The following is a 25255-nucleotide window of genomic DNA, read 5'->3' as shown; positions in this document are numbered from 1 at the left end:
CGGTGTCTGTTAGACACCGCCAGCCATATTACTATGGGCATTTTGGCAAGCCTTTCCGTGGGGGCAATGCCGCCATGGAAAGGAAGGCGGTCTTCACTCTGGGGGCCCCCTGTGGGCCCCCAGAGTGAAGGTGGGTAGGGTCATGCACAAGGGTGGGGTACCTGTGGTACCCCCCCACATTTGCATTCACAAAGTGGCAGGCACCGCGCGGTGCCTGCCGCTTTGTTGATGCAAATGCTGCAATGCAATTTTCGTATTGTGGCGGGCGGAGCAGAGAGCTCCGCCCGCCACAATACAGAAAATAAAGGATGTGCCCGCCACTGTGGTGGGCACATCCTAATGCCCCCCACGGGACCCCCGCCCTTATCGCGGGCGGTCCTGTTTACCGATAGGATGGCGGGCGGGCAAAGTCCGCCCGCCATCCTAATGACCCCCTAAGTGATGCGTGCTATGATGCAGTGGGATGTGGTGCAGGATACTGTGGTATGCAAAATAGGGTATTGTGAGATACTGTACATGATACAGTGGAGTGCAGGTTGGGAGGCTATGGTGTGTGGGGGAAAATGGATGCTGGTGGGTATGTAGCAGGATACTCAGTAGTGAGGGATAGGCCACTCGCCTTGACACTGTGGGAGGCGAGATGTCAGGCTGTGTGGTTCAGGGCAGAATTCCCAGGGATGGGGATTAGGCGGCGTGTGGTGATGTAGGATAGCGAGAGACAAGAGGTAGGATTCTGTGTGGTATTCGGAAGGATAATGAGTGAGGAGGAATAGGTAGAGAATGATGTGGGTGTGTGACAGCACAATGTGTGGTACACGCACACCTCCATGCTTCACCGAGTCTGTACCTTTGCACATGGTGCTTAGCTTTCACAAACTGCTTGGGCCACACATACTATGACCTAATCATTTTGGAGCATTTTAATTAACATTCAGGCATCTTTGACAGAAAAAGGTACAACAGGACCTAGATGGATTTTCTGTTTCTTTTAATCAGGCGTTGCAAATAAAAACTGTGCATTCTCGTCAAGCAGAGCCAAGTCTTCCAGTCTTCCTTGAAACGGAATGTGCGATCTGAACATTCTGCTGTGACACCAACTCCTAGCCTGATTTATAGTAGTAGAGGTAGTTGTAATAACCACTGCTGTAGGAGCTGCTGTAGGTAGCTTTGTGTATCACCACGAAGTAAACCACAAGAGTGACCCAAGTCACGTTAATCGCAATTCCAAGACCTAATGCGATGTTGTTCAGGATGAAGGAGGTCCTTGAGTACTGCCGGGCACCAGCCGCATCCCCACGTTGGTTGCAGCTCTGGGTCTGGAGGGAGAGAGAAGAACCTATTGATCACCGCCATTAGAAACTGCAAAAGTGTGATATGAAGAGCAATATAAAGACATGCCATAGTTATTAATGTAAACCTGAATGCAATATTTTATAATAATAATAATAATAACAACAACATTAATAATAGTAATAACAATAATAATAATAGTAATAATAACTAATAGCAATAGCAATAAAGCAATATTAGGAATAATAACAATAACAATAGCAATAACAATAATAATTATAATAACAATAACAATAGCAATAACAACAAAAACAATATTAACAATAGCAATACTAGTACTACTACTAATAATAATAATAACAACAAAAGTAATAACACTATTAATAACAATAATTATAAGTATAATAATAATAATATTAATAACAACAACAGCAATAATAATGACAATAATAACAATAAATGACCATAATAATATTGACAATAACAATAATAATAACAATAATATTCTTATTATTGTTGCTATTATCATTATAACCATATACAACGATAAACATAATATGAATATTAATAATGGCGGTGATATTGTTAGGACATTGTGATATTCCACGGTCAATAGAAGACACGCAAGTAACTCAGGGCTAATAATGGCTGGCATACAACTTCTCCTCCAACATTCTGACGATTGTTTTTCCGATTCTCTCTATTTATTTTAGAGCAGCCCATCCTTTGTGACCATAATAATATAATAGCATTATAACCCTTCGGCCTCTGACCATTACTGTTCTTGACGGTCCTCTCCCTTGTATTAACCCCTCACCTGTGTCTTGGGCCTATAACGTGGCAATAGGGCCTTTAACAACTGTTATATCCCTCGGCCGCAGGCTACAATGCTGTATTATTATGATTATTAATTGTTGCCACTTTTTTATCTGTAAAAAGTTTCTTAAAATCTAGAAAATGTGCCAAGTCATGTGCTTGCTCTTCCTTCCACTGGTAGTCATGGTGACCATTTACTTGAGATTCTTCTGTAACAATCTCTGTCCTAACCTGCACACTCCATTTATTCCTGTGTTGTGGGAAGTGGTTGTTTTATTAATTGTATGGTTTATTATTGAGCTTTACGACGTTTGCTCCGTGGCTAGTGCATTTTATTTGTTATTGGATTTCGGGGAAGAACCCCTCGAAATTTCTCTTCTGCCACAGTACCTCAAAATTAACACAAAGAGGTTCTGGTGCTAGGTTGAAGCAAAGACGTCTTGCTTTTATTCTATAGGTAGTTAGTGTTTGTACCATGAATGCAAGTCCTCATCCCATGACTTCCTACACTGTGTGTTTTCTATGAACAAAATGGATGCAGTATTGTTATACTAGGTTCCCCAAGTGCTGTCTTTCCTGTGCAAAGCATTGTAAAAATGTGAACAAAATTGAATGACAAGAGTACACGTCACGTGTTCTAGCTTTTTTCCTGGCCCTTTCATTTGGCAGAGAAATATATTAACCAATTGAAATGTGAGGCTCCAGCATATAAAGACGTTTAATGTCAGAACTTCATGTCCATTTACTTGAACTCACATTAATTTCTTCATGTAAAAAATGCATAGGGCGCACCAGTTATCAAATGCCAGCCTTTAGCTTCTTTTATCATGTGTGTCAAGACCAACTGTGGAAGGAGTCAGTGAATTGTGTTCTCAAAGATGCACTTTGGTGTCAATTTCAGACTTTCTATTTTAGGATTTTAATATTAGACTAGAGGAGAGGGTAGCACACATTTACAACTGTGTGGATTTGGCCAGATGCATTGAAGACCTATACACAGCAATGGAATGCTCTTGATACCCGTTTAGTATTCAGTTTTTTACAAATTCTAAACCTCTTTTTATACCAAACACATGGATTGACTTGTAAGTGCATCAGGAGTATCTGATTTTAAGGATTTTCTAGTATAAGGATCCCCTATCCTACGGTTATATTGTATCAGGGTACTCCAAAGTACATCATATCCACATTAAACGAGGGCTTTAAGGCTAATTAGATAAGATTGTACCAATAAAATTCATGATTGATTCTCTCAGGAACCAATCTACCTGAATAAGCAAACCAAGCACAAAAGCAAGCACGACACAACCTAAATTCAAATGAAACTACCATGAACTTCACAGGTTGTTAATAGATGTACGCTAAAGCAATCAATGATGGTGAATAGGAATGTATTCAAAACATGCTTTATTTAATATTCCTGAAGATTTTTAAGGCCCTCTTGGCCCCAGTAGGTATGCTCCACCAACACTTGACAGCCCTTCTGAAATATATCTACTTTAGGGAGAAAATTGAGATAAATGGGTCTTTCAGTTGTCTTCAGCAACATTTGGTAAAAGTAGAAGTGGGTGAAATGTTGTCATTTGTTTCAACGCATAATTTGCTTCATTCTGGTAAGAGTGATGGAGCAAGGATTCGCACGTAACGCGACTTGCTTGTACTCTCGACATAACGTTAATATATTATTCAACATGTTCGTATTACTAATATTGCATTACACACCATTCGAGGGAAGCTTGCATATGTGCTTTTACTAACTATAATCCGCTTGCATTAATATGGCTGCTGCTACGCGGGATTTTCTACTGCGCATGCGTCTGTCAAACTCACGTGACATGACGTACTCTTTGCTTTGGAGGGAATCTTTCGCCTCTCCGCAATAGAATTAAAATGGCTGCTCTGTGTTACAGCATGCATGAAGCTTGCACTGCTGCTTTTGATAAACTGTTTGTTCTGCTTAACCTTAACGCAATAGTTAAAAATAAAGTAATGGGAATAGAGTAGAGATAAGTGGTATACAGTGCATTCTTTTCTATTTTTTCACATAAATTATTTGGGCCTGACGAGATCCCACTGCATCCATTTTGAACATGCGCACACGAAACTAAGGGACGCTTCAGAAATAACATTGAATGATTGCCAAAGAACAGTCTTATCCAAGATGTGCCTGGGAAGACGACCTTTTACCCTGTCGAACGACGCTCATTCATACAATGTTAATACAATGTATTTACTAAGAGAACATTCATTGTTGGGTGGAATAAAGATGTAATGAGAATAATAATTTGACGGGCGGGAACAATAATTTAAAATATGACATGCAAAAAGGCTCATTTTGGTATGGTGTGATGACCTCTCCTCATTCCTTGTCCAATCAAAATTGGGGATCCTTACACTTGCAACATTGGGGGGTGGTACCATGACCTGAAAAATAGTATAACTAGGGTAGGCTTAGCTAGTTAATTTGTCCGACTTGTCCCAATAGCTGACCTGTCACTGACCCAACACACTCAATATGTTACCATGAGTAGATGGTCTGCGGAGCACTCTGTCAGAAGATTGGATAACCCAATTGGGGTTCTGGGAAGCTGAAGTGCTGGCGAAGCACTTTGTCGGGGAAATCGATAACCCAATCGGGGTTTTGGCTGTTTGTTGCAGAGAGGGAGGAGCGCCAGTCTTAACCTTTGGTGGTCCTGTCCTGATCCAATTTGGCTTTACCTGTCCTGATTCTGAATCTGCACCTGCTAGTCTACTGGCGACTGCGACTTTCATGGTTCTGTCCTTTAAACTGACCTGTGGCCTGGGTTAGTTCTTCACACCATTTCTAGGTAAATATAAATGTATGTGGGTTCGTCATTGACTTGTTTCCTTCTCTCACCTCCCTAATTGTTACATATTGGATAATAGTGCTTGCATATCAATGTTCCTTTTCTTTACCCTTCCTATTGATAAAGGTTTGACATATGTTCCCTTTTTCCCCTCCATTTTCTTAAATGCTTAAACATTCTGATTATGTTTTATGTTCCTTCTCTTTACCCTCCCTATTGCTAAATGATCGAAATTAGTTTAATACATCTTTTGCATAGTTACTTTTTGATTCTGATCTTCATAATTGAATGTCTTTTGGTGTTTAATCTGTGGATCATGACCATTTAAGAATCTTAGATAAAGAGTTTAAAACTTCCAGAGTTTGTGGTTATTATATGAGTGCAAATGTTATTTTCCTATTATGCTAACACCCTTGATCCCTTAGGACTTTAGGTACCGTTGACGTGGATTGGTAAGTCAAGGTATAGATAGGTCGAGAATCCTAAATGTTTAAAATACACTGATAGTAGAGCAAAGGTTACCCTGTGGTTTTTTATGAGTTGTTTATTGATTATGGGCCCAGGTGACTATTGGTAAAAGACTAGTCGGGTGACCTGCGTGCTCTATCAAGAGTAGAGGTTTAACAAGAAAAGTATGTGACTGATTCTCAGTGTGAAATTGTATGGAGGTATGTCTTTGTGTACAAGGGGTGTGCAAGATCCAACCCAATATATTGACCATACAATAAACATTGCTGTAGAAGCAGATGTGCGGTGATGCACATCTATTTTCAGAGTTCCCACATGTTACTTTTCCCGCATATGTAGCAAAAATAAAACTTCACCATTAAATTGGGCTTTTGAAAAATGCTACAAGGAGTTGGTGAATAATGCTTCTTTCTGATTCTTACCCTGAGATGGTAGAATTAATATTTACTATTTCTTGCAGTGTCTCTGGGCCAGCAAACCTTCCTGTAGTGAAAATAGCTTCCAGGTGCTATTAGTGTGAGGACATTTTAAAATACATTTTTACATGTTTTACTTTTTAATACCATGCAACCTGCCATGTGGGCATCAAGACATGACAATTTGAAATGTAGGTTTAGACGTGTCAAAAGGGCTTGTTGTGACCTGTTGAATTGCTGTTTTCAAACTGGTTAAGTCAGGCCACGATGGTAGGCCTGAAGCCCTGTTTGCACTGACATGGTATTGGATGGCAGTAAAGGTGCAGCAGTCCACAAGTGGAATTAGACATCCAGGCCCAGGGTACACCCTGGACCACATACTAGGAACTTAGAGGAAAGTTAAATATGCCACTTAGGAATATACCAATTCAATCATTTTAACAGGGGAATCACAGGCACAGAGTTCCACTGCTGGCAAAAATAGGTGGGGCAAAAGTCTGCAGCTACACCACTCAAAAGATAGCCATTTCCTACACCATTGTCACACAATCATCACTCTACCCACGAACTGCTTAAATTCTTGTAGTCTTGCTCTTCAATGCAAAAGAGATAGTAAGTTTGCAGACATTTAGAATAAAAATATAATCTGTAGCGTAAAATTATATACTTCAAGAAGCAAAAATAATACTACAATCGGATTAATGTAAACCAGATTTAAAGAACGCTATAGCTCAAAATGTGTAGAAACATGCAGAGATTGTTCCTTTTATTTATTATTGCATTTAAACTTTTTATAGAGCTCACTACCACGATACAGATATCCTGGTGCTGAAGCTTCATTCAGACAAAGAAAGTACTGCTATTGAAAAGAGCAAGATCAGTAAATGTTAATTACACACATAAGAGCTGGATTTTTACGGCTTTCCTAATGTACAGTAAATCAACTGCAGATCTTGAAGCGACTGGTTACTTATTCCAGAGCTGAGCCCCTCTGACCATGAAAGCTCAACCGCCGTGTCTTGTTTTCTGAAATTTTGCAACGCAGATAAGATTTGCAGTTGTTGAATGGAAATTCCTCCATGGGACATACCTTTTTAATCTTCTTTGCAAGTGCAAAGGGCCCTTGCCCTGGAGCGCTTTAAAAACTATGAAGAGATTCAAAGGCTATCCTTTGTTTTATCAGAAGTTCCTTCAAAGCACTATATGAAGAGGATATTCTTGGATTGTTTATTTCCAATGTTGTAGCTGCTGCTTGAAGTTGGTACAGTCTGTTTACCAGGTAGTCCAGTATTCCTGACAAGAAAGCGTTGCAATAGCCAAGCCTGCTTAAAATAACACTTTGCACAATCAAAGTTTAAGCTTGGGAGGGCAGCAGCGACAGGTATTTCCCTAGACTCCGAAGAAGTCCAAACCTGATAGCAGTAGTGTAGCCTCTACACTTCTGGGGGCATTGCTTTGATTTCTTTTCCTGTTTGGTGCCCCGTGGCTCCCCACTGATCCGCAGCAGCCTTCCCGCCGCCGCAGCTCACAACCCTGCGGCCGCCGAGAGGAAAGCGAGGACTACAAAGCCCAGACTCACCAGCATCAAGCCGCCTCTGTCATCCCGCGCGCCTGGAGGCGCTTTAAATTGCGCTCATCTCCCTCCTCGCGGGACGCGCGCGGGCGGCGCCGGGCTAAGCCCGGGCAAAGGGCGGGCCGTCTGTGGTTGTTCGGGGCAGGACGAGGCAGGGCAGGGCCCATTCCCTAATGTCCACCTAACAAGAACTACCATTGGTATAAAACTGTAAGAGGAACTCGTTGCACTCCTGTGGACTGGGGGTGTTCCTGCTAAAGGTCAGGGCCCAGCTGTATTTAGTAAAGTAGCCTGTCTATCGGTTTCATGGGGAAACGTAAAACAATGGAGGGGGGGAGTGGTGCTGGCAACCCCCCGAAACATTGTAAAGGAAGGAAAGCAACGAAGGGGGCAAGCCATGCCGCTGCAAATTGTGTAATTGATCGCATAAATATTCTTGTCGATGACTGCAGGGAGATCCTTGTGGCTGACCAAAGCTATATTAGCGGTGATGTCGCAAGTGATAAGGGGGCGTAATTTTAAAATCAGTAAATGACCCTGCAGAACCCCCAAATATTCCAGATATGTTTAGGGCAAAAAGAAAACCTAAGGAGGGCATTGTCAATCATATTGGGGACAGTCAGATTACATCTAACGAGGCTCCCAGTAACGAGGGCCAGAATATCCACCTCGATTCAGAGAGTGAGAATCTGCCATCGCCCCCTTCCTCCCAGGTACTTCTTGGTAACAGGTTTGCAGTCCTGGCCGATATCCACAGCGAGCTCCCTGCCCCTCTAACTTCCAACAACAGTAGTGACAAAGCCACGTTTGTGGAAGTTAATACTCTAACCAATCTTGTTATTCTCTTGCGGGACGAAATTGAGTCATTGAAGACACTAATTATTAATTTAACTAATATGGTCAATGATAAGCACGAGGCAGTAAAAAAGATCCCCCCTAATGTGACACCAATAGCACGAAATTTCTTCCCTATAAAATCAAGCGAAGTAAGCAAGGTACACCAAACCCAGACCCCGGATAAGCATATTGACTTATCCACGGTGCATGCTACTGTATCCAGTTCTGCCCGTCCACCCCCGAAAGGTAGTAATGTAGGGTCAATCACACAAAGCTCTAGAGAAGCGGGGAGGGGACCCGAGCTACAACAGCAATTAGTTTGTATAACAGGAGGGCAAAAAATAGCATCTGGGGTAGCTGTGAGTGCGAAAGTAGCAGAGGCCAAGGCTCCAGGGAACAAAGGGAATACTTTTGCTAGTAAAGCCCATCCGCAAAAGAATAAAATATACATGACTAATGTCCCTAAACTTGAAAAAGCGAGATCTGGTAATAGTGAGCACCCAGATTCCCTAACTAACAAAGCTATACACTGGCTGCGCCACGTTAGAGGCTGCCGCTCGGTGAGTAGGGACGATATTCTGGTGGCAAAAAGAATTAGTTCCCAAATTATAAATACGACTCTATTGAGCTAACTCTGAAATCTGCACCCCTTGCTGATAATCTCTTTGCATTGGAGTTTAGAACTAGCGCCCCTGCTTAATCGCAGATCCAGCTAAGGAAATCGTGCCCCCAGATTCTGGTGCCCACCTTTAACACCACGGGTAGAGTAAGTGATAGAAATTGCTCTGGGCTGGACATTAACGATTGACATCCACTAGACCCATTGATAGTAAACAGGGGAAATCTGGTGGTCTTGAATGGTGAGAAACCCATTGGTGTAACAGAGATAGTTGGTAGGGAACTGATGGGTGCTGCCCACTCCCCGAGCTCCAATCTAAGGGTAGGTGTGAGGAGTGGGATGAGTTCTATAATAATTACAAATCCAGGTACCTCTTGTGAATTAGATCTAGGGCAGCTTACTATTACCCCTGTAATCACTCCCTTAAGACCAACTGACAGCACTAGGGATGTTGTGGGTAAGCTAGTCTCATGGAACATTGCTGGGATGCGTTCTAGACAGGAATCCCAGGATTGGTTAAGTTTTGTAAACAGTTTTGATATGTGTATCTTCCAGGAGACGTGGCTGTGTGAACCATATTTTTCCCAGGGATATCTAAATTATTCTGTCCCAGCATCGAAGGGCGCCAAGGGGCGACCTATGGGTGGCTTAACCATTTGGGTCCGACAGAGCCTTTCGCTCATTGTTAAGGTGGTAGACACCAGAAGTAAAGATATCCAACTTATTAGAGTGGATTTGGGCCCCCTGGGACGGCTTGACATCTACAAATTTTATGCCAGGGGTAACAGGGGTGAGAGGTCAGAAGTTTTAGCGGCTTTGGGTTCCCTCCTTGAAACCCACTCCCAGGTTAATAATATTGTGATAGCTGGTGATTTAAACCGAACCTTCGAACCCCTGGCTATCTACGATGATTTTGCTGGGGATGAAGAGGACAGGCAATGGGCGTTCCCCAAATTAGATTTGAAACCTGTTTCTCGCTGGTCGGAGGATGTTATCTGTTTAAATGCTATATGCTATGAAAGGGGTCTAAGGGCACTAAATGGGAGAACCATGAGCAACAAGGCAGGGGCAAGCACTTTCGACAACGGGCGTCATAGGAGCAGAATTGATTACGTTTTATGCAGCATGAAACTCTGGAACTTAGTTTGTGACAAGGAGGTCAAATGGAGGATCGAAAGTGACCACAATCCGCTATGCGTAGAGCACAAATGGTGGACATTTGACAATGCTATCTCGAATCCAGAGGGGGACAGTGCTGCTTCGATTGTTCCTACCAACGATATGCGGAGGTTAAAATGGGTACACGTTGTGACCAACCAACAGGCCATTGATAACATTAATGCCGAAGCGGACAAAGCAATAATGGCTATGGAGCAAGTCAACTCGACTAACCCAGGGACGAATAATGTAACTGAAATTCATGATAACCTCTTTACTGTCATTAGGAACCATTTCCTGAAATCTGCAAAGAGGAGTAGAGGGGCATCCCGTAAGCCGGCAAAATGGTATAATACCCAGTGCAGGAATGCCCGATCAGCTTTGGGGGTTGCGATCAAGGGGAGAGAACCAATGATCATTCGTACTGCTGGAAAACAATATAAGAAAAGTGTAATTCAGGCTAAGAAATCATGGGACGAGCTTCACTGGCAAGAGTTAAAGGAAGCCAGTGATAGGAAAGACTCTAGGTACTTTTGGAATATTGTAAAGTGGGGTTGAAGGGGAGTACCCGACCCTCCCAATAACAATGTACCTGAGGAGGATTGGGTCAACTATTTCAAGTCCCAGGATGCCGAAACACAGCTCGCCAACCTGACGGTAGACATTAGGCCTGCTTAATATAAAGAAAATTCATTCAGTAGTAACGAAGTAATGACGGCCCTTACTACAGTGACTAGTGGTAGAGCCCCAGGCTTAGACGGGGTGCCGGCGGACGTCTTTATTAATGATAAAGAGCACTGGTGTAAGTATAGCTATCTTCTTGCCAATGCAATTGCGCAGGGCGCAACTGTACCGACATCTTGGCAAGGAGCTGTCATAATACCTATCTTCAAAAAAGGAGACCGATCCCAACCAGGAAACTATAGGCCCATAAGCCTAATTGACACCATCCAAAAGGTAGTTGGGCGGATGGTTGTCAATAGGCTCCTGGATTGGGTAGACGAGAATAACGCCCTGTCCCCATTTCAGGCGGGGTTTCGTAAATCTACCAGCACGGTGGACCAGGTTTTTCGCTTTACTTTACTGCAGTGGAAGACTGTGTTGCTGGGCGAGGGCAGCCTGTATGCAGCTTTTGTCGACTTGCGGGCTGCCTTCGACCTAGTCCCAAGGTACAATCTGTGGATGGTACTGAGGAACCTGGGTTTACCAGAATAATTATTGACACTGTTAATGAGGCTCCACGAAGCAAATTTTGCTAACATTCCGTTGGGGGGGGGGGGGGCGGGAGGGGAGGCAGGGAACGGTGACCGTAGACTTCCCGGTGGAGCGGGGTGTTCGGCAAGAGTGTTTGATGGCTCCCACGCTCTTCACGTTATACATTAATGGTGTTGTCGCTCGCATGTTGTCTGCAAATGTGGATGCTCCTTTACTAGCTGGCACCAAAATACCTATTTTAATGTTTGCAGATGACACTTTGATTTTATCAAAGACCCCGAGTGGTCTACAGCGTGCTCTATCCATTTTTGACCAATTCTGCGGGGAGCATGGCTTAGAAGTAAATGTGGGCAAAACTAAGCTCATGGTCTTTAATCCCCACCGAAGTTTTAGATCCATATTAGTTATGAATGATCGCCCTCTAGAGGTAGTTAACGCCTTTTCATATCTGGGGATTCATGTATCAAATGATCTTAGATGGTCCTAGCATATTGACATTGCAGTATTAAGGCACAGACAATTGGCTGGTGCTCTTGGTTCAGAGCACAGAAAATCTATGACCAAACCAATAAAACCAGCATTACAGGTGTATGAAGCCAAGGCCCTCGGCTCTGCGCTCTACGGCGCTGAGCTGTGGGGCTTTAAGAAGCTTCAGTCATTCCAAATTTCAGAAAATAAGTTCTTCCGGGCTATTACCGGCCTTCCTAATAGTACCCCATTGCTGCCACTTAGGTATGATTTGGGCAGGAAGGCTGTTGTAGATTTGGCCAGGCTTCGCCCAATCCTATACTGGCGGAGGCTATGGACTACACCTGAGCTTTCTCATTATGCTGAGGGGTTCCTAGATATTATAAAAGCGGATGTGTTCCACAAAATTGGTTGGCTGAAATCACTTAGTGTAATACTGGGTGAACTCGGTCTCCGGACGCTTTGGGAAAACCGAGCGGGAACTACTTTCCCAACCAAAAATGTCCTAAAAGAAATCTATTGGGAGAAGGTGGCCGCTTGGTTCTGGGGTAGTACTAGTGCACCGTCCATGGCTGGAGGATTCTTAGAAGCAAAGTTGATTCCCAGCCTTGAACCATACTGGGACGCTATAACCAGACCGAGGGACAGGAAGCTCCTTTTTCAACTTAGAGCAGGTGCCCTTCCCCTTAGATCTCTGACAGGCAGGTGGGGAGGCCCATTTATCAACAAGTGTCCAGCTTGTGGAGCCCCCAAGGAAACAATTGGCCATTTTTTATTTGCCTGCACTACCTATGCAGACCCCAGACACATCTGGCTAGTGTTGTAGCTCTAAGAATCATATGCACTAGCACTTTTCTGCCTCTAGTAATAGCTACAGCTAAATATTTCGGTTGGGCATGGACTATTAGACAGAGGTTTCTAGGCACTTGATCGTCTTTTTTTATTGTATTACCAGTCAGTCTGCATTTTTTATACTTGTAATTTTTATCTGTAAATTTTTATCTTGTAATGATATTTATGTTTTAAACTATTTGTCTCTAAATCAAGTCCTATTTTAACTGAAAAGTCTGTTAAAAACGATTTTATATTGGTGACTGTATGTGCTTTTATGAGTGAACCTCGAATAAAGCAAAATTTGACTTGACTTGATAGCAGTAAGTTTGTTAACATGGCTCTCTATAGATAGATTATTGACAAAGATGACACCCAGATTGTGAACTGTCTCTGAGTCTTCATCTTTTGTCAGTGGCCAGAAATTTGAAGGAAGTTTCATGGGAGCTCTATTTTTTAAGAGCAGGCAGTGGTTCCATGGACAACTGCCTACCCTTAAAAAATGAAACTGAAACATTTAATTTTTCTTTTTGAAATGTATCCCGTTTTCCATTGAGGAACACTGTCTATATTAAAAAAAAAAAAAAAACTGACATGATGGACTTCTGTCCCCAGCGGGCTCCATCCCGGTGTTTTTAGCGATTCCCATTGGGTTGCAAATTGTGACCTATCGCATGAATATATATATCAGTCAGTCATAAGCTTTTATTCGATACTCAGAGATATCTTATAAGCACATACAAAATACAATCAATACAATATACAAAAAAGTTTATGCCATAAGAAGTCAGTAAAATAAATTAAAATGTTTAAGAATGATAAAAGGATATAAAATCCGTTAATAATTTAGCTAAAACAAGAATTAAACGGCTACTGACAGTCTCTTACATCGAATATGCCAAAACTGCTTTAAAAATTTCGCAATTCCACAGACTATTGGGGGGGAAGTGTCCGTGCTTAGGATACGCAAGGCTACTAAATAACTGCGTGTGCCCATATTACGGCAGAGTGGTTTCAGCCAGGAGCTCCTAGGCCTTGCATAATCCGGGCACTCAAATAAAACGTGCACAATAGACTCAATCTTAGTCGGGCAACATGCACAGTTGGGAGAAGTGCGATCCGCTGTTGACCATTTCGATACCAGGGCACCCAACGGGAGGGAACCAACTCTAAATTTAAAGTAAAGGGCACGATCAAAGGGGAGAGTAATCAAGTCCAAATAAGGTTCAAAGGCCACAGTGTCTTTAATTTGTAAAAAGGTGGCAGTGGACCTGCAGTGATTTGGGCTAGAGATTAGGCGCTCAGCAATCCATTTCCAAAAAAGCGCCTTGACAACTTCTTTTGGAGGGGCTGAGCGGGATGTCCAGCAATCCCCTAGTCCTATATTCTCCAACAACTTTTTGGTGTCCCTTAACCATTTTATTTTGGCCCAACCCCCCTGGCTCATTATGTCTCTCAGTGCATCAGCATAGGATTTTAGTTCTTCGCACCTCCAAATCCGTGCCCACAACAGGAGCGGGCGAAGCTGGGCCTGGTCTTTAATGTTTTTACATCCCGTGTCCATCCTCACAGGTACTGATGGTGTGCTCAGAGGGAGAGCGATGAAAGATTTTAATAACTTGCTCTCAGCAGTAACTAGGGCATCCAGACGGCAATGACCCCACAATTCTGCCCCATACAAGGCTGATGTCGCTACTTTGGCCTTGTAGATGTCAAGTACTGGGGTAAGTGATCTCCTAGTTGAGGCCCTATATTCCCTCATGAGAGCTCCTCCTACTCTCCTGTGGTTAAGGACCATTTTTTCAATGTGGTTTGCCCATGTCATCCTGTCCGTAATCCGAATGCCAAGGTAGTCGAATTCGGCTACTTTCTCCAGGGGAATAGAGTTGAGTGTAGGTGGGCGGCCCAGTTTTTTAGGTGGGTTAACAACTAGGTATTTGGTTTTGTCCACATTTATTGTTAGCCCTTTTGCAACACAGAACTCCTGGAATCGTATTAGAAGTTTCTGTAGTCCTTGTGGGGTCTTCGAAATCAGGAGCGTGTCGTCCGCAAAAAGCAGGGTTGGGATGCGGACACCTCCAAGACAGGGGGCGTCGGCTGGTTCTTGTTGAAGATGTTTTACCACCCCGTTCAGATATAGCGAGAATAGGGTGGGCGCCAGGACGCAACCCTGTCTTACGCCCCTAGATACTGGTATTTTTTCCGTGAGTTCTCCGTTATTGCCCCAACGGACCTGTGCAAAAGTGTGGGCATGAAGGCTTATAAGAAGGGACAAGATGTAAGGTGGTAGCCCCAACTCCCAAAGGACCCTCCAGAGCTCTTCCCGGGGAACTAGATCAAAGGCAGTCTTCAAGTCTATAAAGGCTAAGTAAAGACTGCCCTTGCCCAGTTCCACCACCTTCCACCCCAAGAGGGACAACCTAAACACCTGCTCTATAGTCCCCATACCAGCCCTGAAACCTGCCTGAAAGTCTGATAGGATTTTATTCTCCTCCACCCAATGGAGGATCCTACCTAGGACAGCTTTGCCAGCTATCTTTTGGGTGGAGTCTATCAGACTTATTGGGCGATAGTTTCCTGGGGTTTCCCTGCAACCTTTTTTATAGATGGGGACTACCACCGCCCCTTTCCAGGATTCTGGTACTGCTCCTCCCCTCATAATATCATTTAGGAGAGCTGCTATGATCCTTCCCCATTCCATTGGGTAAGCCCTCATCAGATCACCCGGAAGGCCATCCGGGCCCGGTGCCTTGCGTGGTGCCACCCAGCCTATAACCCCCTCAATCTCTAAGGGAGTGAAAAGGTCATAGGCATGAGGTTCAATAGCTAGCGTAAGATCCATCCCCACAGACAGTTCCCCGTCTGGTGGGAGGTATAAAGACCCAAAGTGCTTTGCCCAACTTTGAGGCGGGATGCTGCAGGGTCTCATGGCTGCATCGGATTTGGTCCGTTTCCTTATCAGATTCCAAAACACCCCGGAGTCCCTGATTTTGCTAGCCTGGAGTAGGTCCTCCCAGTATTTTTCTTCCCACTCCCTTCTAGCCGAACTAAGGATATTTTTATAAGCCTTCCTAGCCTCATGGATCATCCTTTTAGATTTAACTGCCTCGACTAGCTTTGTCTTGTGGGTCCTGCAGGCTTGGGTATACCACCCCTCACAAACTTTTTTTTTATTTCCTATTGTGCCCGGCTTTTTAGAGGACAGGATAAAGACATTGGTTAGGGCTTCAATCAGAGAGAGAAATAACCCACTCACTTTACCCACCCCTTCTAGCGAAGAGTCCAAGGATGTTACCGCGTGGTTTAAATGGGATTGGATTTCCCCAACCTTCGCCTCGGATAGGACCAGTTTCGCCCATTTAATTCTTCTACCACATGGGGAGACTTCAGATTCATCTAGTGGTACACGCGCCACTTTAAAGTTGGCCTTCCATTGGGGTTGCCACCAGTGTTCCATTTCTAGGGAGAGAGGGTTGTGATCGCTTTCTGTCGAAGGGACCACCTGCATGTCCTTCACATAAGGCCATAAGCACACATCTATTAGGACATAATCCAGCCTAGAGGTGTGCCCTGGTCTGTTGTAGGTGTGAGCACCCCCCCTATCCAAGGAAGTCCTCCCATTCGCTGCCCTTAGATTAAATTCAAGAGTAAGGGAGTATATTTGGAGCGCCACTTCTGTCCACTTTTTAATCGGTGCGATGTCCAGAGCCGGGATCCCCCACCTGGCATCTTCCTCATCCTGGTCGAGGGAAACATCCGAGCCCAGAGGCTCGAACGTACAGTTCATATCACCGGCAACCAGGGTGCAGGTCTTATGGGGGGTGTTATTTAGCAGGGTCTCGAGAAGAGCTATCACTGGAGACTTTCTCCCACCCTTTGTACCCCGAGCATACACATTAAAGATGTTTAGAACAATTTTTCCCCTTTGGTCTATAAGGGTAATATTTTGTATGTCCGGGGAACCTGTGGGATAGTCCACCACTCTACAGTTCAAAGATGCCGCGACCCAAATGAGAAGGCCGCCGGCTGGGCGGCCTCTCCCAGATTCCGAGGCCCGCGCGGGAGAGGAGTATGAGGAAAAACCCACCCTATGGACCGGTATCAAGCTCCAAGTTTCCTGAAAGAGGCACAAGGAGTACTTGTCGACCCACGCAGTGAAATCTGGGAGGGCCAATTTTCCAGCAATCCCTGCGATGTTCCAGCTGAAAACCTTAAAGGCTAGGTCCGTCACAGCTGAATAGTCGCTGGGCGCTTGGAAGCCCCTATCCATAGGGCTCCCCCTATATAACCGAGGAGAGCAGGGATCTTGTGGAGTTGTTGTAGACTCTCCTATTCCACTTACAACGTTTATTTTGGTGGGTGGTACTTCTACTCGTTCTGCTCTCCTCACTGAGTCCAGTCAGCAGGGGCCATTTGCCCACATATGTTTCTCCCTGTCGCCTCCTACAACCCCGGCCCAGTTTTGGCCCGAATTAAGAGAACTTACACTTCCTCCAATTGGGCTCACAAGATGCCTAGGGTAAAAATACGTGAGGTCTACCAGTTTCACCCCCGGGGCCCCCATATTTTTAATAGGAGTACAAATGGATGGGACCATTCTATAGTCTTGGAAATTTATAATTACACAGTCCCCTTCCAGCATTTTTTTCCCTTGCCCCACCCATCCCACTCTACGGACACTTAAAATAATGCCGTCCATACCTGGGGGGATTGGTTTATTTGCCTTCAGCCAGTGTATACACTTGTTCTTAAGTGATTGGTGGTTTTCCAACTGGCCATCCTTTAGGGGAGGCACATTAACCATGACTGCAACAAATGGTTGACAGTCTGGTGGGAAATTAATTGGGGGGATCCGTCGTGGGCGGATACTGGGGGCCTGTGAGAACATTGCTGGGACAGAACATTGTGTTGCAGGCCTGGGGGCTTTCCTAGTCGTTGGGCTGCTGGGTTTACTGCTACCTTTTAATTTTTGTTGGACTGCGTTTTTGCCCTCAGTTGTCTGTTGCTGTTTTTGAGAATGGGATTTTAGCTTATTTTTCTCAGGCTCTTTATTTGCTGGAAGTCCCTTTTGGCTTGGACCTGGATTCAGATTCGGAGGAGATTTCGGAGTTGGAATTACTAGATTGTTAAGAGGAGCTTTATTTTGGGTTGTTTGGGGCTCAGGGCCTTTCTGCGCTAATAGATCATTCCCTTTTACACCCACATCCTTATTTAAAGTGACTCTGGTTGCTAATTTAATTGTTGTCTTGAGTGAGTGTAACCCATCCAGAGTTGACTGCTCTAGTTTGTCAATCCTCTCCCCTAGACTCTTCACTTGAGTTATTAATGGTTTCAAGAGGGTATGTACCTTCTCCAGAATATTTTCGACCGCTACCAAGTCAGCTCGCTTTGGGACCTTAGTTGTATGAGGGCCCTTTGGAGAAATCAGTACATCCCCTTCTGTGTCAGTTTCGTTCAGCATAGGGGCACCCCTTGTAATACTTGAATTTGGCACAGGAGACTTCCTTACTCTTTGATAGAGGGCGGCCTGTCTCACTAGTTTACCCTTCTTGCGTTTGCGCAATTTTTTACCTACGAGGGGAAACTCCTGCCTAGTGTCACGAGTCACGCTAACAGGAGAAGCCCCAACTAGCTTTCCATCTGGTACAACTGCGGTACGTACAGGGCAATTAGGGGACTCTGGGTCTCCAGTAACATCGCTTAACAGAATAGGTAGTAGTGATGCGGAGCAATTACTACGGCCATCATCTTCCAAAGTGTCTATAGGAAGAAGAGCGGCCTGAGATTCCAACCTATCAATGATTTGCTCAATACCAGTCAGATGGAGGGGTTCCAAGGGAGCACTGTCCAAACTAGGGAGGGTACCTGGTTGAACCCGGGTAATGGCTGGTGTGAGCGACTGGGCGTCTACCCCCAGTAATGAGCGACTTGCGGGGAGATATACTTCAGATAGACGCCGCTCAGAGATGGCGATCTCCTTTTCAATCACCGCCGCTACCCTGGTAATGAAGCGGTCCATTGACCCTATCACGGGGCTCGCGGCATTAGATCCCCTTTCAAGCTCACCCCTGAGAGGCTTACCAGAGCGTGTAGACATGGTTTGGGCAACAGGAGAGCAACAGGCACCAAGCGTGAGTCGACGTGGTTGGTAAGAAGAAAGGGACGTGGCCCAGCCCAGCCTCTGTCAGCCCCTGACGGCCACAGACGGCCCGCCCTCTGCCCGGGCTCCGCCCGGCGCTGCCCGCGCGCGTCCCGCGACGCGGAGGGGCTGGCCCGCCTTTGTAGCGCCTCCGGGCGCGCTGGCTGCGGGAACCGGAAGTACACGCAAAGCCCACTGGGAGCTGTAGTCTCCAGCCGCCGTGAGTTGGTAATAGCGGCGAGACCTACAGCGTTCCTGGACCCAGGGGCAGAGGCTGCGTGCGGCGAGATATGCGACCAGGTAGGGTTCTCCAAGCAAGAAAGAAAGCCTCCCGCTCCACCGAGGGGCTGGCCCGCCTTTGTAGCGCCTCCGGGCGCGCTGGCTGCGGGAACCGGAAGTACACGCAAAGCCCACTGGGAGCTGTAGTCTCCAGCCGCCGTGAGTTGGTAATAGCGGCGAGACCTACAGCGTTCCTGGACCCAGGGGCAGAGGCTGCGTGCGGCGAGATATGCGACCAGGTAGGGTTCTCCAAGCAAGAAAGAAAGCCTCCCGCTCCACCGAGGGGCTGGCCCGCCTTTGTAGCGCCTCCGGGCGCGCTGGCTGCGGGAACCGGAAGTACACGCAAAGCCCACTGGGAGCTGTAGTCTCCAGCCGCCGTGAGTTGGTAATAGCGGCGAGACCTACAGCGTTCCTGGACCCAGGGGCAGAGGCTGCGTGCGGCGAGATATGCGACCAGGTAGGGTTCTCCAAGCAAGAAAGAAAGCCTCCCGCTCCACCGAGGGGCTGGCCCGCCTTTGTAGCGCCTCCGGGCGCGCTGGCTGCGGGAACCGGAAGTACACGCAAAGCCCACTGGGAGCTGTAGTCTCCAGCCGCCGTGAGTTGGTAATAGCGGCGAGACCTACAGCGTTCCTGGACCCAGGGGCAGAGGCTGCGTGCGGCGAGATATGCGACCAGGTAGGGTTCTCCAAGCAAGAAAGAAAGCCTCCCGCTCCACCGAGGGGCTGGCCCGCCTTTGTAGCGCCTCCGGGCGCGCTGGCTGCGGGAACCGGAAGTACACGCAAAGCCCACTGGGAGCTGTAGTCTCCAGCCGCCGTGAGTTGGTAATAGCGGCGAGACCTACAGCGTTCCTGGACCCAGGGGCAGAGGCTGCGTGCGGCGAGATATGCGACCAGGTAGGGTTCTCCAAGCAAGAAAGAAAGCCTCCCGCTCCACCGAGGGGCTGGCCCGCCTTTGTAGCGCCTCCGGGCGCGCTGGCTGCGGGAACCGGAAGTACACGCAAAGCCCACTGGGAGCTGTAGTCTCCAGCCGCCGTGAGTTGGTAATAGCGGCGAGACCTACAGCGTTCCTGGACCCAGGGGCAGAGGCTGCGTGCGGCGAGATATGCGACCAGGTAGGGTTCTCCAAGCAAGAAAGAAAGCCTCCCGCTCCACCGAGGGGCTGGCCCGCCTTTGTAGCGCCTCCGGGCGCGCTGGCTGCGGGAACCGGAAGTACACGCAAAGCCCACTGGGAGCTGTAGTCTCCAGCCGCCGTGAGTTGGTAATAGCGGCGAGACCTACAGCGTTCCTGGACCCAGGGGCAGAGGCTGCGTGCGGCGAGATATGCGACCAGGTAGGGTTCTCCAAGCAAGAAAGAAAGTCTATTGCGACCCAATAAGGAATCGCAAAATCTGTGTTATGTTATGTTATGTTATTCAAACTTATACCGCGCGCAGCTGCCCCAGCAAAGGGGCGTCCTGGCGCTAAACAAGGTGCGCAGAACACAACACAATTAAAACAGAGGAAAACAGGAAACAGAAGCTAAAGGCTAGACAAATAGAATAGTCTTAATGGCACGTCTAAATTGCAAAAGATCTTCCAGAGCCCGTAGGTGAGGGGGAAGAGAATTCCACCATTTTGCCGCTAACACCCGAAAGGAGCGGCCACCGACTCTACTCAACCTGAAGCACGGAACAGCTGCCAGGTTTTGGCCCAGAGATCTGAGGGTTCGTAAGGGTACATAAGGTACCAACAAATTCTCCAAAATTTGAGGGGCTGACCCCTTGAGAATTTTAAAGGCAAGGCATAGGACCTTAAATTTGATCCTCTGGCTCACAGGGAGCCAGTGAAGAGAACGCAGCGTATTGGAAACCGAGCACTGCCTTGGCAGACCTATCACCACTCTGGCTGCAGCATTTTGAACTCGCTGCAGCCGGGTGCATATGTGTTTGCAATTTCCCAATAGCGAATTGCAAAAAATCGCTATTAGCAATTCGCAAAATGAAACCTACGTACATGTGGCCCAGGGTTATCTAATTTATGGCAGAAACCTCAAATTATGTGATACATTCTCTGGAAATAAACCTGACATTGCTGATCTCACTTTAAGCTTATAAGTACTTGACCTTGAAAGATTTCATGCAGATGGATTAAACTTCACCAATTTCTTGGCACATGAAAATATTTTTGTGCCCTCATTTGGCTTAGCCAGACCTTTATGGATCTGCACGAAATGTAACATACCATCAGAAATCTGCCTAATTTCATGTGGATCCATTAAATGCAGGTAGTTGTTGCCCTTTTGAAGGATCTGCGTGATTTTAAAAAAGAAAGTGTAATCTAAAAGTGCCACACGTTTTCTAAATTTCATGTAAATTTGTCAGAAGATGCTAAAAATGCAGCCAAGTCAATAATACATGCTTTCAAGAGCCCAGATAGCTATGCATTAAGTCTTCCAAGCCTGGCCTACACATTTTTCAAATGCAAATATTTTGCAGACTACTGAAAGATTTATGCCAAATCAATCAATGTAAAGGCACTCCACCAAGTAAAGTTTTACTTGTATGATATAAGTTGTTGTAAGTCATTTCAGAGGTTTTTGCTTCAGGAGAGAGCACCTTTTTACTATGAGAGCTAAAATAGGAAATACGAAAATCAGTTTATACAATAACAGTTAATTAATGACCCAGTCTGGTGCTTCCAGGTCATGGCAAAAATGTTACGTGGCCCGTAAAACTCAGTGGGGCCAGTCTCAGAGGATGACCTTGCTAGAAGTAATTTATAATTTTATCGACCAATAAGCTTAGTTTGTGTAGAGAACCATAGTGCAGAAGCATACTCAGAAAGGAACTATATCTTAAGGGAACCGCCAGTTTAGTGGCACTGCAGCCAACCCTACGCTGTGCAAGTCCTTTGGGTTGGCTTTACCTATGCACCATAGTGCAGGGGAAGATTGTTTATGTGCAGGATGGTGTCCTTCTTTAAATGGCATTTTGTAACGTATATGTGTGCTGCTTAGTGCAGCACACATAAAAGTTAAAAAAAACTTACTTTTTGAAAGATTGTTTATGGGCAGGAAGGGACACGTTCCTCCACATAAACAATCAATGGCATTTTGCTGTTTCCATGTGTTTTTCACAATGCAGCACACATGGAAACAGCAAAAACAAGGAAAAATTAAACCTCTCCTTGTTGCGCCCTGTTGAGACCAATTTTTCCCTGGTGTTAATTTTGGCGCTAACCCATATTTAGGCCACCCTTGTAAATATAGGGCAGCACCAAAATCAATGGGTGGTGCAGTGAAACGCCCACCGCAACACCCATTGCCCTCCCCTTTCACTCTAAGTATAGTGTAAAAGGAGGCTTTATTTACAAGGCAGAGCTAAGCCACATTACTCGGCTTAACGCTGCCTTGTAAATAAGGTGTGACAGCAATGTCGTGAAAAGTGACATTGTTGTGGCAATAGGGGCTTGTAGATATGCCTGTTGGTTCTACATTAAGCTTACAAACATAAACCCTACTGGCTTTGCCTATGCTTGTTCTTTGTTAAACAGACAAACGGGTATTAATACAGTTAAGCTGCAATGAACTGGTTCCCTTGTATGAAAGTATTTTGGTGCACCGTATGTTTAACAACTCCAGGCAACGGTTATAGGACAGGTTCTGTGGCAGAAAGCCTCAACTTTAACACTGCATCATACTCAGATGAAATTCTTTATCATGCATAGCAGTAATATTTGTATTCAGTCCAGTGCACTTGAACTGATATTCCATTGTCAAATGTACCTGTGCAGTCTTGTGTACAAATCATTCATATTAAATTTAATACCGCAGTACTCTTTTACGTGACTCCTAAGTGGACCCCTCGTAGTGGTGATTCCATGAGTTAGAGGTGCCCTTTTAGTGCACAGCAGTGTACATATTGGGACCTGGAAGTTTGTTTTTCACCAATATTATTGTGGGCATAAAATCCGCAGCGCACTAAGTAAGAAAAATAAAGCCACGACGGGCAGAAGGTGTTACATGATAGATTGGAACGGAAGAAAACATGTAGCATTACAGCATTACAAGCCACTGAAATCAGATTTGGACATAATACCACACAATAGAACAAGCATTAGCAAAGCTAATCGGTCTGGTCTATGAAAGACCTATTGGCTTTACAATTTTTTTTTTTTGCCATGTTGTACACCAGCATGTCTGCTGTTCAGCATGCCTAAATGCTAGTGGCATAAAAGTGAGTATCTGAAGTGTCATAGATTGGAGTCGCACGTCATGGAGTCGAGTGAAATGTTGTGGAGTGACGTAGAGAAGAGTGGAGTGGAGATGAGTAGAGTGGAATTGGCTGAAGGAGAGTGTTGTAAATTGGTGTGGCATAGAGGCACATGCAGTGGAGTGGTGTGGCGTGAAGGAGTAGAATAAAGTGGAGTAATATAGCCTTATAGCCCGCCGTAGCGGGCTATACAGGCTATTAAAGGCCCGCTGAATCGTTAAAGGCCCGAGCCAAAGGCGAGGGACTTTAACAAAACAGCGGGACTTTAATAGCCGTATAGCCCTGCTACGGAGGGATGTAAGGCTATTAGAACATTCTGCCACTAGAGGGCAGAATGTTCTAACAAATTAAACAAAGGGTTCTCGAAGCTCGAGGGGATATAAATCCCCTCGAACTTCGAGAAGCCTTTGTAGAACATTGGAATGTTGCTCTGCGGGCCTTTACCGGCCAGTAGAAGCAGGGAGCACTCCATTGTCTGCAATGGAGCTCCCAACATTCCAATGTTCTAATATGTTGTAAAGTAGAGTAGAGTGGAATGGAATAGAATGGAGTAAAGTTGTGTATGGTGACTTGTTCAGAGTGGAGTAGAGTGGAGAGGCATAGACCGGAGTAGAGTGGCCTAAAGTCGAGTTGCATAGAGTGTCATAGAATGCTATAAAATGGAGTAAAGTGTCATAGAGTGTAGTGTCATAGAGTGGTATACCGTAGAGTAAAGTGTCGTAGAGTGTCATGTAATAGAGTGGCATAGCGTAGAGTTGAGTAAAGTGCCATAAAGTGTAGTGGCATAAAGGTGAGTATAGTGGCATGGAGTATTATCCAATGAAGTGTCATGGAGTGTTGTGGAGTGGAGTGTTATAGACTGATTGTCATGGCCTAGAGTGAAGTGACATAGAGTGTAGTTGAGTGGAGTGTTGTAGAATGGAATGTCGTAGAGTTAAGTTGAGTGTTACAGAGTGGAGAAGTGTTTTTGAGTGGAGTTGCGTAAAGTGGAACCTCACTGCCATTACAAACAAAACATTTTCAATTGAAATTACTATTACATTTGCACATACACTCTTGCTGATACAACTATACAGTGCACAAACGAATTGAGGAAATGGCATCACCTAGTGTATGCTTCATTTGTGCTTTCCTAATTCTGATCTTTTTTTAAATATTTGCACAGTTCATTTACAGACATTTCGATTTTGTTGCATGGTAGAAAAAATAACTTATTTTTCCTGTACCCAGCAACATTTTCAAATAAATCCTCTCACATTGAAGTAAGAGAAAGAGAAGTAAACAACAAGCTTCCTCGGTAGAAAGAGCCTGACATTTTACCTCTGTCTTTGAGTGCACAGCAAATTTGACAAGAAAAGTAGAAAATGTATAGGCTTGTTTATAGAAAGCAAGAACTAGTTGAAGAATGCAGTAAACAGTCTATGCTCTATGGGATGGACTAACTTAAGCTGGGCACCCTGAAAAAAATAGAGCCAGAAAATAAAAAACCAAGCAAATGTGAGTTACAGATCATTAAGTCAATGGTAAACAATGGGTAGATTGCATTCCCCAGGAAGCATGTCTGTACTGCGCTGGCTGGTAGGCTTTGACCAAAACACTGAATCTGCGTTAGTAGTAACTTAACTGGCCATTTTTACTTCATAGGAATAACATGGATCCTGTATGGAAGACCACAATGCCATCTGCCTATAATAGTAGGTGACCTATATGTAAGGTGCGGGGGAGGCCGGTGGGTAGATATTTTCATGATAATTCATCCTTCAGAGAGACAGCTTATTTAGAGACACAGAGGATGGCCAAGGCCAATAAGGTTACCTTGCAGGAGAAGATGAGAGCTGCAAGTCCCAAAGGGAAGCAGCACCAAATCATGTTGAAGATGGAGTAGCCCGTATAGCTTGACACATAGTTAGGCAGAGGCATCGTCACCATGGTTGTCTGTGTGGTCACCACAGGCACAGCATCCTGAATGAACACCGTATTGGTTTGTGGGTATTGATAGGTTGGGTAGGTTGGGTAACCAGGAACCATATTCACATATGGTGGCTGCTGCACTTGCATCGTTGAAGGAT

The 25255-nt window shown here is 45.3% G+C and overlaps 1 long non-coding RNA gene across 11 annotated transcripts in view; it reads left to right on the top strand.

The window, feature by feature from the left end:
- LOC144770702 (uncharacterized) overlaps positions 1-25255 on the top strand; it is a 175887-nt gene that overhangs the window by 123187 nt on the left and 27445 nt on the right. For 5 of the 11 annotated variants that reach the window (XR_013598982.1, XR_013598983.1, XR_013598979.1 and 2 more), the window contains one exon: positions 4638-4934. The exons of 3 other annotated variants lie outside the window; for them this stretch is intronic. This is a non-coding gene — a long non-coding RNA (uncharacterized LOC144770702). Of the gene's footprint in view, positions 1-4591; positions 4935-24830; positions 24881-25255 lie in introns of all 11 variants that reach the window. 3 more of the 11 variants (XR_013598981.1, XR_013598988.1, XR_013598980.1) reach the window with 3 other exon arrangements.

The sequence above is a fragment of the Lissotriton helveticus genome, chromosome 7 (assembly GCF_964261635.1).
Source record: "Lissotriton helveticus chromosome 7, aLisHel1.1, whole genome shotgun sequence".
NCBI lineage: Eukaryota > Metazoa > Chordata > Amphibia > Caudata > Salamandridae > Lissotriton > Lissotriton helveticus.
The sequence above is the reverse complement of the archived record's forward strand: the minus strand, read 5'-3'. Positions and strand labels throughout refer to the sequence as shown.